The following is a 13,083-nucleotide window of genomic DNA, read 5'->3' as shown; positions in this document are numbered from 1 at the left end:
GTGCATTCACACAATTCCAAAGTCTCGGTAAAAGTCACAGTGACAAATTCTGTTATTTGCATTCACACATGCAGCTCACCTGGAAAAAAATCAGGATTTTTCAGGAGTTCGGGTAATGTGTGAATAGAGCTACAATGAGGCAGATAGATGAATGGGGACTTATCAATAAACAGGTTAAGTGAGGGATACAGAGCAGGTGGTTATGCAAATTAAAATCCTGACTAGGTGAGCAACAGCCCGCCAAAGCCACAGGATTCAAGCATTCAAGGTTTTTAATTGTCATACCAACACAAGCTGTAGCATGTGATGTAACGAAATTTTGATTCTCATGTCACGTATAAAGCCACAATGAGAAGACACACTCAATTACAAAAAGAAGACAACAATAATGCATATAAAAATATAAGTATTGTGCATATGGGAGGAATAGACTGATTGAGTTGTTATGTAATAGTGCAATTGAATGTGCAAATGTACAATGTGCAAATTTTGAGGTAGTCCATTGTATAGTACTGTTCATATTAGAGTCTGTATGGCTGGGAGCAGCAGGCAGGTAATGTTTAAATGTGCTTGGCTCCTTTAGGCGGTTAGGTTTGATATGTGTGTGTGATCAGGTAATTATAGAGTACACAATTAAACATTCAAATAATGATCAGTTTTAAAAACATATTTTGGGGAAAATGAAAAACCTTGTTTCCTCTGTCCCAGTTGGATCCCGCTCTGCCCTCTCTGAGGTTTTCACAAGTGTGTGAGATTTAGTTTTTGTGTAGTTTAGGTCTTTCACACTTAAACACTAAAACCCAAAACAATGCAGCACATATACGAACCTCTTCAAATGGAGCAGGGTAACAAATATTGATTTAAAAAGAGACTCAAAAGTGTACTCAATCTATTTAGTGCACAAGGAGGCTCCTCAATGAAGTCAAGCATGCATAACGTAACACATAACAAGCTCTTTAACTAGCTTGCCGAAACTGAACAGAACCACCATTGAAGCTCCTGTGGGGAACTTTTGGTTTGTCTTGCTTTTTTTCCCTGCCTGCAGGGCACCAAAACTTAAGGAGCACCACAACCTGCCTACAACCTCCATCTCACATGCTTTATAGTGAACGCAGTATATTGTGCCATTTCTACAGCAGAGCCAGTTAAAGTCTTTCAGCCACTGTCTCTGAAAACTGTGGGCCCTGTCGTCAAAAAGTTCAAAACAAATCTGAGGTCCAGTGCAGACTTTGCTGGATCAACTTAGCAGATCATAACCTAGGACTTCTGATCCACTGCAGTCTGGCTCCATGCTCTCTTGTCCGTCAACAACCACCGGTTGCCTTTTCAGAACGCAGCCCAGAGCAGGACCGCCGGACAGCTGGAGTCATGTGACCGAGGTTTTCCAGCGGTAATTACTGAATCAAGGATTCTCCTACTCCTCTCCTCATCCATGTTGTCTTTATGGTCCTCTGAAAACCTCTGACCTGTTGACTCCAGGCCTGGAGGTCTTGCGTATCTGATCTGGAGGACTCCGACCTGCCGGATCAGAGACGCAGCAGGAACGCAACGGAGCAGATCCAGTGGAAGTTAACACATTGACTAGAATGGAAACCTATCAGATCTGGTGCGTGGCGGATCAGAGGCGGACACAGATCTGGTGGAATTTGTCCGTTAGTCTACAACAACATAGCAGCCAGCAGAAGTGTGAACAGTTCCCAGGGACTATCAAATATTTTGATAATAGTTGATATCCTCATCCTTGATATCAACCAATCTACTGTAGACTCAGCAGTGAAAGAACTTGATGCTTGCTTTGTGTGTGTTCCCTCTCCTTGTTTGTCACAGCTGTGTAGTTTCTTCAAGTGAACAAAAGCAACCCCAGTTCCCCGGTTCAAGCTGTTGTTGCTTCCCTCTCACACCGTCATGCTGCCACTTGAGTTGTTATGGTAACAAGTGTTCCAGAGGGAGATTTTTATCAAAAAACACAACACCAAATCACTCCCCCAACACACAGCCACAACAAACACTGAATCCAAATAGTCAGCACCCAGACATGTATCACTGCTGCCACTCTTCCGTGTTGCGCTCTGTTAGAAACGCTCACTTTCTCCTGAGAGACGTCAGGAGATGAATGATTTACGGCGACGCATTGTGACGAAGGAGGATGAAATTCCACAGCAGCGGGTGGAGGAGCAACAAGGCTCGGCAGAATCATGCAACTGTTGGATCAGGACAATTTAAAGGTACAGTGTGTGTTTTTAACTTGGAAGGAGTCTTTTATGTCTACTTAAGGAGCAGGTGCCCTTCCACGGGGGCCGCCATCTTGCACCGCCATGTTTCTACAGTAGCACAGAACGGACAAACTAGTGAGGACCATAAACGATGTGGTATTTGATGAAGTTAGAATATGTTTGGAAACAGAACCGTGCCTCTGAAATCAATTAATTCACCTGACTAACTCATCCTCTCCTGTCCTCTCCTGTCCTGTCCTCTCCTCTCCTCTCCTCTCCTCTCCTCTCCTCTCCTCTCCTCTCCTCTCCTCTCCTCTCCTCTCCTCTCAACACAGGAACCAAGGACATGCTGAACCAGAAGTATGTCGAGACGTGCCCCCACCCTTAGTCTTGATCCCCACTTCCTGACAGCTGAAGCTACTATAATCCTTTAGAGCACCTTCAAAATAAAGTTCCCCTCAAACTGTGCAATGGCATGGTCTTGTAAGCAAAGTATAGTCTTAACATACAACAGCATGGTTTTGTTTGTGAAGTGGGATGAAGAAGAAGGGGTAATGATTGATGGTAAATACTCTACAAATGGAGGATCATGTTATCATGCATTGCAAGACCATCTTGTCCTCAAAGGCCACCGTCACATCACAGGAGGAGGAGTGAGCAAGGGAGTGTTCAATCTAGAATCTGACTGCTAGATATAACTAAATATTGCCGTCTCTATACACTGTGCCTTTAAAATAATGTGAAAATGGGGTACTTACTTCCAGGCTATCTTACTTCTCAGGTGATGCTACTTTCATTCGTCCAATCAGAAAGTTTCTTTAAGAGTTTGACTGATAAAGTAGCCAGGTTGATGTTATTAACTTACTGCAGATCTGTGTCAGTGTGCACTGTTGTTTCTTTTTCTGTTATATTATCATTGTCATATGAATGTCTTTAGGTTTTGAGGCTTGGTCACTTTGGATTTGGGAGTTCTTCAATAGTTGACTTCTGGAACCATGTCATGATTACATAATTCATATACCTGCGAGTGCTGAAAGGTTGATTTATCAATGGTGAAATTCCCAACTTGGTTGACTTCAACTCCTCCAGTCCAACAACAACAATCAGGTTGCTTTGTGATGTTGCTTATTATAGGAAAATAACTGTACACAGAGATTTATTGTAAACCTTAGCTGTCAGCCAAAATACATTGAGTCTTTAACAGACTGTAGGCCTGACACAAGTTAAAGCTTGGGCTGTCTATGTGCTGTTTTCCCCCCTAAACTGCTCAGTGGTGCAATAGAGAACATGCTGTCTCTGTCAGAATCTGTCACAACATGCACTCCTGTCCTGACTGTAGTAAGAGCCATTTATTACTAACAGAAGTGTCATCATTTTGTTCTTTTGAGCTTTTTTACGTAAGAGAAGAACAGTCCAGAAACGTAAAGCATCTTTTTATCAGTCTGTGTTACTTTTGGACTGAATCTGATGATTGTATGCGCAGTTAATGAACTGTAAATCTGTGCACTGTAAGCTCCTTCTATGCTGTAAAAAAGGTCAGTATTCATAGGCAGGTATTGCACAGAGGCCTGCTCTGTGGAGTGTTGTGCTGCTGCTGAGGGTCTGCACACTGCACTGTCATGACCCCAGGCGCTGGAATGTGAAAGCTGCTCCTCCACCTGCACAGACATGCTGTGATAATGAACAAAGTTCTCTCTCTCTCTCTCTCTCTCTCTGTGCGAGGAAACAGCACCTAGCCCTCCACATTGTGTTACTTTAATTTGTTTACTGTGCAAATGCAACCATATCAGCTTCAAAGTTAAGGCTCACATTTCACACAGTCTATTCAGTCTATTGAAAAGGAGAAACAGGTTGTTCACAACTTTTTAAATACACAACCCTACACATTAAACCTTGTGCAATGGTTTAAATACAGGCCTTGGTGTTTATTGCGTTAATCTCTATAATTGCAGTCTCATTTCTAACACTATTTCAGCTCACCTGTGAAGAAAAGTTGACATTTAAACGCTTAAACAGACTTAATAAATAGTTTCTGTTACCTGATTCTGATTGAATTCCTCCGAGAATAAAAGACAGAGACAGAGTGCGTTATTCCTCCAGGAGAGTCCAGGCCTGACAGTCTGTGAGTGGAGCAGGAGGCGGCAGGCAGGTGGCCACTCCCTCACCTGTGTGCAACCCTGCTGCAGGCTAAGGTGAGCCCACCACTTCCTTATTTCTCAAGTCTGGAGGAACATGGCGGGAGGCGTTTTAATTTTTACACCACCGAATTTACTCAGAAAAATATAATAGAGTGTGTCTATTGTCAATTTCAAAGAGTCTCGCGGGAGTTTGGGACTGTTAGACGCAGTGTGAAAACTTTTGCTCGAGGCATAGCTCTCCAAAAACTAAGTTCTTCTGTTATAAAAACACAATTTCATACACAAACAGTCCACAGTATTTTATAAATAAGAGCTCACATGAAAGTTTTGTAGTCTCTAAACTTCTTTTCTTTTTACCCTCCACAGTCCACACTACTGTTAGTGGTGTTTGAGATGTAATTACACCGCCTGACCAGCAGAGGGCGCTTCAAGCTAAAGAAACAGTGCTTGTAAGGTGACTGCACACCTTTGCTCCAACAGGATAGTTTACTATTAGATTTAAGGATTAGTTTGTATGCTTGCAGAATAAATGAAAGTATTTATGAGTGTTATAAACTTTTATTTACACATTCTTGAAGCTTTAATTTAGAGAAAATATTTTTAAAGGCAAACTCAAGACCTACCTTTTTAGTCTTGCTTTTAACTAAGTTTTATTTTTATTCTTAACAGTTTGATCTATTTATTTATTTATTATCTATTTCAAATTTAGTCACTTTTATTCTACTTTATTTATTTACTTATTTATTTATTTTAAGTCTCACGTCTTATTTTCTTTTAATGGTTTAATATTTTAGTCTTTTATTATCTTTAAAAATGTATTTTATTTTGGTGATTTTAATTTCCTGTTTTGAGTTTTGACATCTTATTTCACCTCCAGTGTTTCCTCATTAAGATAACATGAGAGCGTTTCCTCAGTTCGTTCAGCAAAGTATTTAGATTTTTTATTTATTTTATTGTTTTTATTACTATTGTTGCATATTGTGTTGTTAACCTTAGGATTGTGGGGTGGGGTTTGGGGTCAGGGCTGGGGCTGGGTTCTTTTTCTTAATTTATTCTATTTTAAGTTGTTTTTATGTACAGCACTTTGTGTTACAATGTCATTGTATGAAAAGCGCTTTATAAATAAAGTCTGATTAATTGATTGATTGATCAATGAGAAGAGAAAAAAAGACACTGCAGAGGTTTCCCAATAAAACTTAAAGCAACTACATGTTCTTTCTCCTCCTGCAAATAGATCCTTTAAGGTCAAGCATCCTGACACATCTCCAGGAGAAATTTCACAGCTGTAGTGAAATTTGGTGGTGAATTTGCTGTTTTAGTGTGGCTCAACAATGTTGTATAATTTATTAAAGTGTCCTTAATCAAACCATCAATGCAAAAGTATTATTTTGTTTTGCAAATTTAAGACAAGTTTTAATAGCTAAACTATTGAGAAGTTAATGTACACATTTTCTGACCTTTTTAAGCAACAGAAAATATATATGCAGAGTTACATTGCAAAGGCAGATAACTCAGTTATTTAATTTTCAAAATGTTTTAAAAAACATGTTTTTTTTATTGCTAGCTTTAAACAATATCAATCAACTGAAGTTGGGTGGCTTTGACCAACTAAACATGATATTATTAATTAGAGGTATCTTAAAAAATGTAACTTTATTAAAAATATGTATTTAAAACAAACATGTTTTTTGAAAATGTACAAAAACTGAGTTCTCTGTTTTTGCAATAATAATAATAATAATACATTTTATTTGGAGGCGCCTTTAAAGTCACCCAAGGTCACCTTACAGGGAATTAAACAAAAAACATTCATCATTAAAACAGAATTAAAACACCATTAAAACAAACAGACTAAATAATAATACAAATGAAAATTTAAAAAACTAGTGAAGTGCAAAATAACTCTTGATATAGAAATATCTTGATGAACACCTATGTCTTTGTTATTGCTGTATTTTCTAAAACCTACATTTTTTTAAAGTGTGGACGTTGTGTTAAATGTTAATAAAAATAGATTTTGATGGTTTGCAAATCATTAAAACTCTAAATATATAATTGAACATAGTGCAAAGACAACATATAATCTGAAAAACGTTATTGATTTTTTAAAAATAAATGCTCATTTTAAATTTGGTGCCAGCAGCATGTTTCAAGAAAGTTGGGACAGAGACAACAACACACTGAGGAAGTTGAGTACTGCTTGATAAAACACTTGGAGGAACATCTCCAATCTAATTACATTAATTTGCAACAAGTCATGATAACTGGGTGTAAAAAGGTCACTCCTGAGAGGCTGAGTCTCTTAGAAGTAATGATGGTAGGAGGTTCAACACTCTGTGAGAGACTGCGAGAGCAAACAGTTCAACCATGGCAGAATATTGATCCTCAGAGTAAAACTGCAAAGAATTATGGGATTTCATCATCTACAGTACATACTTTTATTAAAGGTGACATATCACGCTTTTTTCATCAATATATATTGGTCTAAGAGGTCCCCAAAACATGCCTTTAAAGTTTATGCTCAAAAAAACACTTTAAAATCAGATTTTGGCATGCCTGAAAAACCCTCTTCTTCAGTCCTCCTCAGAACACTCTGTTTTCTCTCTGACCCCGCCCCCTCAGGAAGTGGATGTGCGTCGGCTCTCCAGCATGTTGATCTAATGTTTACATGTTGGCTGAACATACACGGCTGCTCAGAGATCACGTTACTTCAACCCTCTGAATCTGATCCAGAATCTGATCCTGACGGAGAGGCGCCTGTAGCAGGACCTTTCTGAAGGATTAGTCACAGATTTAGTGTCTCTTGTTGTTTTATTTATCAGTATGTCGACGTGTGTCTTGGTACACAGCTACGAACATGTAGCTATGTGGCTATGCTAACTAGCGCCAGCACTTATCCATGATAAATAAAAATCATCCACTAGATCTTCAAATCTGCAGACGTGGGGAGTAAAACCGACCTTTGTGTTTATTAAGACAGCCTACAGCTAGCATGCCTCCCTCCTAAGCTCCTTGTTAGCACACATTTGTGCAGGGAATGAAAAACGGAGGGGGAATTCAGTATTATTTTATACAGTCTATGGGCTGAACAAGCTCCGAGCTCTGACTCCGTGACAGACCGGATATTGTTGTTACGTAACAAAAACACGGAAGTCTGAAACGTTTACAGAAAGGTGGAGAAATCAGAACAGGGGCAGAATGGATTTTTTTCATTCTCGGGGGGTTTGTAGACATGCCAGGGAAACATATTTCAGGTAGAGAACCATTAAAAAGTCCATTTTGCATGATATGTCACCTTTAAATGACTGCAGAGAATACTGCACTGCATTAAAAACAGATGTGACTCTGTAGTGGAAATCACTGCATGGGCTTGAAATCACTTCCAAAAAGCACTGTGTCAACACAGTTTGTCACTGCGAACCATGAATGCAGGTTCAAATGTTACCGTGCAAAGAAGAAACCATATAACAAATCAAAACATGACATTCTTTTTGGGAATCATGGATGCTTAACCCTTGTTTAAAGAGAGAGGGGCCTCCCAGCTTATTGTTAGCACACAGTTCAAAAGCCAGCAACCATGATAAGGGGAGAAGTGTCCATGGCATGAGTAGCTTACATATCTTGGAAGGCTCCATTACTGCTGATCAATATATACAGGTTTTGGAGCAACATAATCTGCCATCCAGACAATGAAGACCTTGACTATTTCAGCAATCATATCATGTTTCTTTTCAATATTTGATACAGCGTCCTAACTTTTTTGGAATTGGGATTTCACGATGTTGTTAAAATGGGTTATTGGACTCATTCAGTCTTTTTATTCGTTCAGTTCTCACTTTCCATCTCTGTTTCATCCAGCTCTGCTCTCAGCGCCGGAGGGGTTTGGCATATCTGTGTGGAGCAGTGACAGCTGTGAGGGAGTTCAAGTCTGGGTCAGAACAAGACCAAACCGCACCCACCAGCACCCAGCAGACCCGAGCGGTGTCAAAGGCAAGAATCCACAACAGGTGCCGTCCAGCTCAAGTTTGCATCCCCTCAGACAGTAGCAGAAACAGACCCTGCAGATGGTGAGTCTCAGCAGTTACAATGGTTTCACTGTTCACCAGGCTCTATGTGATCATTAACACTGACTGTTTAAGATCCCTCCTGCTCTGAAAACACAAAATCATCACCCTCACATCCCCTCTCCCTTCTACATTAGTGCCTCCTCCCCGTATAGTGAAACATAAACTGGATGCACACAGGTGTCCGAGCTGCGTGCTCATGCAGATCTCTTCTCTGTTCTCGAGGGAGTCTGAGGTGTTGAAGGATGAGCCTCAGATATGTTGTGTCAGCGAAGAGACTGGTAATATGATTCACTGTTTCCATTCTCTCTGTGATTTGGTTAAAGGATGAGAAATAGTCAAGCAATGTCACACTAAACAGAAACTGTTTGTCTGATGACTTTTGATGGGAAACATTCCTCTACTTCAGCTCCATTTTTTTTGAGTTGGAACGACAAGTAAACATAAAACTGAAGCTTGAACTTAATTTGGTTTTGCAGGTATTTCTTTAGCGTAGTGTCGGTGAACCAGGAACAAGGATACTAGGTGATCCAATAAGAGTGTATGAAGTAAAAGTCCTGTCAGCAAACCGAGAAACACACAACAAACACTGACTAAAGAGTCGTTGAACTTTCCATGTTGCTTCAATCAGGGCTCACAATATCAGATTTTCACCTCACGATAATCGTTGCCTAAAAACTTCACAATCATGACATTATCGCAGTATTTATGGAAAACTGAGAACAACAAACTTGTTTTGGTCCTGCTTTAATTTTTCACCTCTTCTGACATGATTTGCGCTGCTGTAGAAGTCACACACTTCGTAAAGACAGCTAGCTAGCTGGTTACTGACACTTCTTCTTCTGCTGCTGCTGCCTCTTCCTTGCCTTCCCTCTGTTTTACGGAGGGTGGCAACTAAGTAGCAACCTCCGGCTGCGAGAATTGAAGCCAATGCAGAAGTGTTAAAAAAAACCTGCAGTTCCTAGAGTGTCCACTTGAGGCTGGCTCTGGAAGTATCAGAAACCACATACACACCCATTGAAAAAAGACGATCTTTGTAGCAGAAATAAACATGTTTACAATCTGGTACAAAAAATAAGTTTAGTCTGAATAGCTCATTTCTCTATCGGCACACACTGTATGGGGGGTGAATTTTTTCATAATTAGAGGCACAGCTGACTTGATTGACAGGCAGGAACACTGTAGCTGTTTGCAAAAAGCCAACGATTGGCCAACGATTGGCTTCAAAACAGCGCTTCAGGAACAGATGGGTGACGTCACGGATACTACGTCCATTTATTATGGCAACTAGTAGCGGACACCAAGATGGCGCCACGGACGGTCGCCCTGGTACTGCGCTCTCTACCTCCATCACTGTCTGGGTTGGATCTGCAACCAAACTAGGCAAACACAGACTGCAACGGACTATAAGGACTGCAGAAAAAATCATCGGTGTCGACCTGCCCCCCATCCAGGACTTGTACCGGTCCCGGGCCAGGAAACCGGCAGGTAGCATCACCGCTGACCCCTCACACCCTGGACACAAATTCTTCAAACTCCTCCCCTCCGGCAGGCGCTACAGATCACTGTGCGCCAAAACAACCCGCCATAAGAACAGTTTCTTCCCCCAGGCTGTCACTCTGATGAACACTAAACCATAACAGTGTCATACCTGTCAGATAAATACTCTCTGTAAATATACAATGCAACAATTCTCCAAGCAGAATTCCATATTTCTATTTATTTTATTATTTAACTACTATCTTTATAATGTAAAAACTACCTCTGCTACTCACCACTGCACTTTATCATATTATTTTAGCCTGTACATATTAGTCATGCCTATTTGTTGTTATTTTTGTATTTATAGCTGATGTTATTGTTATTATTTTTATTTGTATGTCTTATTCTTATGCCTTGTACAAAGAGAGCACAGTTTACTAAAGTCAAATTCCTTGTGTGTTCAAGCATACCTGGCCAATAAAGCTGATTCTGATTCTGATAGTACAATGACCCACTACTGTCCCATACTATGAACTAGTTTGTTACACAGTGTTAATATATGCTTATTTTTTAATGGAGATGTGTTTACGTTAGTTGAAGGAGTTTGGCATCAATGACGCTCCAAAACACATCACTAGGGCAGTGCATCCACTGTGGGGATACTTTGGCTTCACTTTTTGGAGATGTGTCATCCGTATTTATACAAAGTGAAGTTAGTTTCTGAATATCAGAGGCTTGGTGTCCAACCTGCACACTGTAAAACAAGTGTGACACTCTGCTGCACTCATTTATTGAGAATAACAGAACACTTATTTACGCACAATACTTTACTTCCTGTCTCTGAGTCACATGACTACTGGAGCTGTGTGGGACGGCAAAACTAACAGGTATCAAATACAGGAAATAAACCAACGAATATTACAATATACTTTCCAAAAATGTTTATCTCTGTAATCTAACAAGTTATATCATTAAAATGATATAAACAAACATTTCATCGTTAAATGGCACTTAAAATTTGATAATGATAAACCATAAGAAGTAACTTCTTTATATATAACAAGACTTTCATTTAAAAGCAGCATTTTGACTCTTTATCTGGCTGAGATTGAACTCACTGAAGACACATTATACTTGATGATAATTATCCAGTTTGTAAGGAAGCTTTTAACCTGTAAATTAACCTTTACATCCGTCATTTTAAGAACCTCAAAACAGTTTTTAGATACAATAATAGGCTTAAACAGGTAACTACTTTCCAAGCCGTTCACCTCTGCAGATTTGTCCTTGGAATTAAAAGGTATGCAAGCATCAAAAGCACTATGATGTTCTTTTTATATTCATTATGCTGTCTATAGAGGGAATTATCTCATGCATGGAAAATGTTTTTGTGTCTAATAACCATGAATGAATCTCTCTCTTCTACCCGTGCAACATATTTTCCCAGAGCATGTAAAGCCGCTGACTTCCCAAAGAGCAAATATTACGATTTGACCTCTCAGACTCATTTTGACTTCATTCATCCTATTTTTAGATTCTTCTCTTTTATGAGGAACAAAAACCTCTTATGTCCCCCTCTCCTGTCTAAGCATCCCACCCTAATGACCGCAGACCCCACCCTGAAAGCTTGCTGTGCAAATACTCTACATGGTATGCTTTGAACTTAAAGGTCTGCTCCCCCCTCAACTCCTCCTTTATGCCTCACAGAAGTCTTTGCCCCACCTCCTCCCGGTTTAATAAAGTCTAGAATATTTATCTTCCCCCTGATGGTCATTAAGCCCACATTCCTCCAGTAGGTGACCTCTGAGGTCAAAACGTTGTTGACATCACTTCTGTGAGTAATGGTTTCTCTATTTGTTCACCTTTTGACTCGCTGAACGGACACCTGCAAGACAAAGAGAAGGGAGGAGAGAGCGCTGGAAGGGACAGGGGAGTTATTTGGTTTGGGCAGTAGGTGTGTAGATCCCGAGTGTTATTTGCAGGAGTGTGTGTCATAAAAAAAAAAAAAGGGTGGTCACTGAATCCAGACTCAGCGGGGGTCTGCAGTGCTCACTGAGGTGTGAAGTGGCCCGGGCCAGGAGCGGATTATAAACCTGGCCTGCATTACAATAGAGGTGAGAGGCAGCGAGGGGGCCCATGTTACAGCTCAGCAAACAAGACAAACCGCCTAAAAATATCCCGTGTGTGTCCTTTAAGAGGGGCTGTGGATGGAGACCTGCTGTTTGAAATGATACACAATTAAACCTCCTGCAGAAGGGAGGACAAAGGTCACTGTGGTGGCCATTAAACAGCAGGTCATTAAAGACTGGTTAGACTGGTAAACAGCTCAGGTTAGATACCATCACAAAGAGTACACACATATTCACACTGACGCGCAAATGTTAGGGAAATTAAGTGTTGAAAGACACACCTTTTTACTGTAATTAGCTGTTTATGCTGTTACAAAGGTGATAAGGAGTCAAACTGTAGCGTGTTGTAACAGTAAACAGAGAAACGGAGGGGAAATAGTCACTTATGCAATCAAAACAAGATGATTTAAGCTGCATTTTTGATACAAATACATGGAATTAAAGACTAGAGCTATACTTAATATAGAACTAAACTCAACTTTATTCATATTATGATCTCAGGTGCCTTCTTTTCAACAAAATGACAGAAAATTGTTCCGATTTGTTTTCCATGTCTGATGAAGATAGACTTCAGTAACTGTTTACAGAGTTTGTTCAGTTTGTGTTAGATGCTGTTCAGCAGCGTAGGAGCACACGGTATGTCTGGTTAAATTGTTGTCAACTGTCAAATGTCTGAAGTGTACTACTATGCTTTTTAATTACTTTAGGTCATTGCTGGACATGTGCAGTATTGTAACTGCTCTGTTCTTTTTCTTTTCTTCTCACGTTGTTGCTCCTATTTTGTTTTGTTTTGTTTTTGTAGTGTCTTGTAAATCCATACGGGCTGGGCACCTTTGCGGTGCACAACACAACAAATAATAAAATTAAGTAACTAACTGACTGACTGACTGACTGACTGACTGACTGACTGACTGACTGACTGACTCAATCACTAACTCACTAACTAACTCAATCACTCACTCACTCACTCACTCACTCACTCACTCACTCACTCACTCACTCACTCAATCACTAACTCACTAACTAACTCAATCACTCACTCACTCACTCACTCACT

General features: G+C 40.0%; 2 protein-coding genes across 3 annotated transcripts in view; one reads left to right on the top strand and one right to left on the bottom strand.

Annotated features, from left to right (window-relative positions):
* Positions 1-4,796, bottom strand: part of ptk2bb (protein tyrosine kinase 2 beta, b) — a 30,906-nt gene extending 26,110 nt beyond the window's left edge. Inside the window, exons 1-2 of one of the 2 annotated variants that reach the window (XM_034698958.1) lie at positions 4,670-4,796; positions 4,253-4,435 (exon numbers count right to left, since the gene is read on the bottom strand). The gene's annotated coding sequence lies outside the window, so the exon portion shown is untranslated. Of the gene's footprint in view, positions 1-4,252 lie in introns of both variants that reach the window. The other variant, XM_034698957.1, reaches the window with a different exon arrangement.
* The window catches only part of bmf2 (BCL2 modifying factor 2), a 64,455-nt gene continuing 55,689 nt past the window's right edge, over positions 4,318-13,083 (top strand). The window contains exons 1-3 of the mRNA XM_034698993.1: positions 4,318-4,405; positions 4,718-4,805; positions 8,210-8,418. The gene's annotated coding sequence lies outside the window, so the exon portion shown is untranslated. The remainder of the gene's footprint in view (positions 4,406-4,717; positions 4,806-8,209; positions 8,419-13,083) is intronic.

The sequence above is a fragment of the Notolabrus celidotus genome, chromosome 13, assembly GCF_009762535.1.
Source record: "Notolabrus celidotus isolate fNotCel1 chromosome 13, fNotCel1.pri, whole genome shotgun sequence".
In the NCBI taxonomy this organism is placed as follows: domain Eukaryota; kingdom Metazoa; phylum Chordata; class Actinopteri; order Labriformes; family Labridae; genus Notolabrus; species Notolabrus celidotus.
The sequence above is the reverse complement of the archived record's forward strand: the minus strand, read 5'-3'. Positions and strand labels throughout refer to the sequence as shown.